Genomic DNA, 6,224 nt, shown 5'->3' on the forward strand with positions numbered 1-6,224 from the left:
ACACACACACACACAGACACACACACGGATGAACGGACGGACGCATCAAACATGTTCTGTATCCTCCCAGCTGTTTAACTCTATGTAACACGGTCGCTGGTCAACACATTGCTGGTCAACACATCGCTAGTCAACACATCGCTAGTCAACACATCGCTAGTCAACACATCGCTGGTCAACACATCGCTAGTCAACACATCGCTAGTCAACACATCGCTAGTCAACACATCGCTAGTCAACACATCGCTAGTCAACACATCGATGGTCAACACATCGCTAGTCAACACATCGATGGTCAACACATCGCTGGTCAACACATCGCTAGTCAACACATCGCTGGTCAACACATCGCTAGTCAACACATCGCTGGTCAACACATCGCTGGTCAACACATCGCTAGTCAACACATCGCTGGTCAACACATCGCTAGTCAACACATCGCTGGTCAACACATCGCTAGTCAACACATCGCTGGTCAACACATCGCTGGTCAACACATCGCTAGTCAACACATCGCTAGTCAACACATCGCTAGTCAACACATCGCTGGTCAACACATCGCTGGTCAACACATCGCTAGTCAACACATCGCTGGTCAACTGACACAGCTTGTTTTGTGAGCCTGCTAACAATGTAAAGTAGTGTTCTAGTTAACTAGGTAGCTGTGGCTGGATTACTCAACGAATCCATTGCATTGCAGTGTTTTGGCTTGACTAGCGAGGGTGTGTTGAGATTCTCAACAACGTTGAAACGTAGTTCCGTTTAGACTTCAAATATAAGTCTAAACAGTTAGATTGGTTGCCGACTTGCGGCCCAAATGACCAGACCGTGTCACATATCTGTTTGAGAGAACATGTCGATATTTTCGGCTCATTTTGACTTCCTGTTTCCTGTTTCCTGTGTGGCGGCTATACAGGAAAAGCAGGAGCTGTTGGCCCATATGTCCGGGCTGGTTTCCGTGGAGATGGACTGCGCTGACTCGGCGGACCTGATGGTAGAACTGGACCGCCTGCGTGAGCAGTGTGGGATGATGGTCCTCAGGAACCAATCAGAGATTGAGAGATGGTTCCAGAACCAGGTGGGAACCGTGGGAACAGTCAGGAGAGGAACGACTGTAATGTCCTCAAGGGGGGGTGGGGAGGGGGGGGAGGGGGGTGGGGAGGGGGGGGAGGGGGGGGGAAGGGTGGGAGGGGAGGGGAGGGAGAAGGAGTGTCTAGACTCACAGTCCTGGGGCGTGAATGTCATCTCTGCTGAGGCCTGGGGCCATTGGCAGTTTGTGACGTTAGAATTATTAAGGTTCTATCTCCGTTTAGGGCAGTTCAGAGATATTGAGCGTCAAAGTTGTTACATTCCATTATGTTTTGTCAGATGGAACCTTTGTATTTTATGAATTACTAACTGAAAAATGTCAACATTTTAAAAATAACACCACACAGGCATTAATAAACACCTAATGGATCAGATTATGTACAAAACTAAATTTTGACCAAAAATGGAGATAGAACCTTATAATTCTAACGTCACGAGTTGTCATCGTCTTATGACTCTGGGGAATGCAGTACCGGGGTGCAGTGAGCGCATGCATACATTTTTCAGTATATATGGTCCCAGCGGGAAACGAACCCACAACCAAAGACAAAGAGTTGTTGCCCTACCAACTGAGCCACAGAGGACCACATAGAAACAATACATACATTGTACAGACATGGATATTGGTTCTAGTCTAGAGAGACGATAAACCTTAGATAAAAAAATATATTTTAGAACCAAAGAAGGTTCTTCTGTGTGTCCCTGTAGAAGAATTGTGTTTGGTGTAAAAAGGTAGAAGAAGAATGACGCAAGCAGACGTCTTTGAAAACTAGACTGTAGTTGACTCTTCCTGCCTTCGACCCTACAGGTGGGCTTGTTGAAGAGCAAGGTGGCCCAGGCGTCTTCCACAGGGTCAGAGGTCAGGCAGACCGAGGTGCCAGACCTGAAGAGGGTCGCACAGAGCCTGATCATAGAGCTGGAGCAGCTGCATGGCCAGGTAACCAAGCACAGAACTACTGTTCCATAGCATAGAACCACCACACACACATACATACACACACACACACACACGCACACGTACACACGCATGCATGCATGCACACACACACACAGACACACACACACACACACACACATGCACGCATGCACACAGGCAAGCACGTACACACGTGCACACACATACACGTGAACGCTCGCACACACGCGCACACACACTTACACGCATGCATGCAAGCATGCACAAACTTACACTTACACACACACACACACACACACACACACACACACACACACACGCAATTGAGAGGAACACATGGAGTGCAGAGTGGTGAACTGTTTGTATGCACATGTAGTATTAGTACATGTAGTATTAGCACATGTAGTATTAGAACATGTAGTATTAGCACATGTAGTATTAGTACATGTAGTATTAGTACATGTAGTATTAGCACATGTAGTATTAGTACATGTAGTATTAGTACATGTAGTATTAGCACATGTAGTATTAGTACATGTAGTATTAGTACATGTAGTATTAGTACATGTAGTATTAGCACATGTAGTATTAGTACATGTAGTATTAGTACATGTAGTATTAGCACATGTAGTATTAGTACATGTAGTATTAGTACATGTAGTATTAGTACATGTAGTATTAGTACATGTAGTATTATGCTTTTGTATAAGTATATAACAAATCCAATGTACCAGCCATTTCCAGGATTTCCTGTTTTCTATCATGTCAGTGTTATTAGAGTAATTGTGAAACCAGCAAGCCGGCAACCAATCAAATTGTTAAGACTTTTATTCTGAAAAATGTAAATAAATGTCAACGTTGCTAGAAAGTAATTCCCACTACTCTACACTAACTAGGTAGTAGTGGGGATTACTCAACCGAATCCATTTCATTGCGTTATGTGTCATTGATTTTCAACACGTCGAATTTTATTTCCAACATTTTTCAGAATAAAAGTCTGAACACACGGTTGCTTGCCGACTTATTCCCAACGTTTTCACCAGCGGCCGTCACAAATACGGTGTTTCTACCCGGGTATAACTGTCATGTGTTCCCCCTCCTGTGTGCCAGGCTGAGTTCCTGGAGGGCAGCTGTGCTGAGGTGAGGGACCGGTTCAGCCTGCACCTGTCTGGGCAGCAGCACCACCTGGACATCCTGGAGATGGAGCTGATGCGGTTGCGCTCGTCCACAGAGCAGCAGGGTCTGGAGTACCAGGTGCTGCTGGACGTCAAGACCAGGCTGGAGATGGAGATCGGCGAGTACAAGAGTCTGCTGGACAGAGACCCAGGTGGCAGGTGGGACCAACAGCTTAACTCGTTCAGTGCAGACGGTGTGAATAAAGCCGCCCGAATTGTCAACGTTTTTTTCGAGTGCCAAGGGTATACTTTATTCACCGAAAAATGCTTTACGATGCTTGCCTTTTTGGAGCCATTCAAAGTATTGTTGCTAACTAAAATACCAAATAAAACCCATGGCACTCTAGGGGGTGACCCAGCTCAGTGGCCTTGCGGTTAGAGTGTCCGCCCTGAGATTGGGAGGTCGTGAGTTCGATCCCTGGCCGAGTCATACCAAAGACATATAGAAATGGTACCCGCCGATGCCTCCCTGCTTGGCACTCAGCATTAAGGGTTGGATTGGGGGTTAAGAACATGCGACGTACCAGCATCATGTCCAGGGGGTGTACTTGTACATCAAGCCGCCTCAAGTTGTGGAAACAAGAGATAGGCTCCTGCCCCCTAAGGGCCGTTAGGCTCGAGAGAACCATCAGTTCTCAAGGCTACCTACTTATTCAAGAGGGGTAAGTGTTCCGGAATACTTTGGCAGGCAATGGTGGCCAGTCACTATTTGGCCATGCTATGAAGGACAGGCAGGACTGAACTTTCTAACCATAAAATGTGACCCCCTAGCTCTGACATAAAGGTGTGCCATAACCTTACTACACCCTAACCCCAACAGTTTAGCTGATGTTCATGCCAGTCAGTGATTTTCTTTTCTTTTTTTCCCCTTGTTGCCTTTTTCGTTCATCTCTAACAAACGCCATCTAGTGGTGACCCATGAGATGGTGTAACAGCTGTTGACTCATACGAGTAGCCTGTGTCTGCAGAGCCCGATAACCAGTTTGGGACCGCAGGTCTAGGACCCTAGGACTTGCGGTCCTAAACCTGCAGGTCCTGAAAACGCAAACGCTAACCCTGCGGTCTAGGACCCTAGAACCTAGAACCTCGAACTAGGGTCAGAGACTTGCGGTCCTAAACCTGCTCTGCAGACACATAGTATTGACTCGTCCAGAATGTCTGACACTTGTCTCTTCCACAGGATCTCGAGCTCCGCCTCCATGGCTTATGTCACTCCTCAGTATCCAACCAGCACCAGAGCTGCCCTCCAAAGCAGCACCGTGATTGGTCAGCACAGTGGCTCTGTCAGTGTAGGGGGTGGGAGCAGAGCACAGGCATCGTCGGCCAACATCAGCCGCATGCAGAAAGTGTTTGTGTTGAACTCTTCAGATAACACAGTGCAGAGTGTCAAAACTACAGACCTAGTTAGTACTGCCAGACCAGTCCAGTCAAGCATTACCAGTAGCACTAGCATTGCTAGACCAGTCCAGTCAAGCATTACCAGTACCACCAGCACTGCTAAACCAGTTCAGTCAAGCATTACCAGTAGCACTGCCAGTCGATTCCAGTCGAGCTTTACCAGTACCACTAGCACTGCTGAACCAGTCCAGTCAAGCATTACCAGTACCACCACCACTGCTAAACCAGTCCAGTCAAGCATTACCAGTACCACCCCCACTGCTAAACCAGTCCAGACTAGTATTACCAGTACCACCACCACTGCTAAACCAGTCCAGACTAGCATTACCAGTACCACAACCACTGTTAAACCAGTTGAGTCAAGCATTACCAGTACCAGTAGCACTGCCAGTCGATTCCAGACAAGCTCTATCACTAGTACCGCAACACCAGTGACCATCGTAGAGAGTAAGGCCCAGGCCATTATTACCAGTACCACCACCATTGCTAAACCAGTTCAGTCAAGCATTACCAGTACCACCACCACTGTTAAACCAGTTCAGTCAAGCATTACCAGTACCACCACCACTGTTAAACCAGTTCAGTCAAGCATTACCAGTACCACCACCACTGCTAAACCAGTCCAGTCAAGCATTACCAGTACCAGTAGCACTGCTAAATCAGTTCAGTCAAGCATTACCTCTAGTACCGCAACACCAGTGACCATCGTAAAGAGTAAGGCCCAGGCCATTATTACCAGTACCACCACCATTGCTAAACCAGTTCAGTCAAGCATTACCAGTACCACCACCACTGTTAAACCAGTTCAGTCAAGCATTACCAGTACCACCACCACTGCTAAACCAGTCCAGTCAAGCATTACCAGTACCAGTAGCACTGCTAAATCAGTTCAGTCAAGCATTACCTCTAGTACCGCCACACCAGTGACCATCGTAGAGAGTAAGGCTCAGGCCATCATTACCAGTACCACCACCACTGCTAAACCAGTTCAGACTAGCATTACCAGTACCACCACCACTGTTAAACCAGTTCAGTCAAGCATTACCTCTAGTACCGCCACACCAGTGACCATCGTAGAGAGTAAGGCCCAGGCCATCATTACCAGTACCACCACCACTGTTAAACCAGTTCAGACGAGCATTACCAGTACCACCACCACTGCTAAACCAGTCCAGACTAGCATTACCAGTACCACCACCACCACTGCTAAACCAGTCCAGTCAAGCATTACCAGTACCAGTAGCATTGCTAAATCAGTTCAGACAAGTGCTATCACTAGTACCGCCACACCGGTGACCATCGTAGAGAGTAAGGCCCAGGCCATCATTACCAGTACTTCTAGCACTGCTAAACCAGTTCAGTCAAGCATTACCAGTACCACCACCACCACCGCTAAACCAGTTCAGTCAAGCATTACCAGTACCACCACCACCACTGCTAAACCAGTTCAGTCAAGCATTACCAGTACCACCACCACTGCTAAACCAGTCCAGTCTAGCATTACCAGTACCACCACCACTGTTAAACCAGTTCAGTCAAGCATTACCAGTACCACCACCACTGCTAAACCAGTTCAGTCAAGCATTACCAGTACCACCACCACCACCACTGCTAAACCAGTTCAGACTAGCATTACCAGTACCAGT

Source organism: Nansenia antarctica, assembly GCF_963989245.1.
Source record: "Nansenia antarctica genome assembly, chromosome: 2".
In the NCBI taxonomy this organism is placed as follows: Eukaryota; Metazoa; Chordata; class Actinopteri; order Argentiniformes; family Microstomatidae; genus Nansenia; species Nansenia antarctica.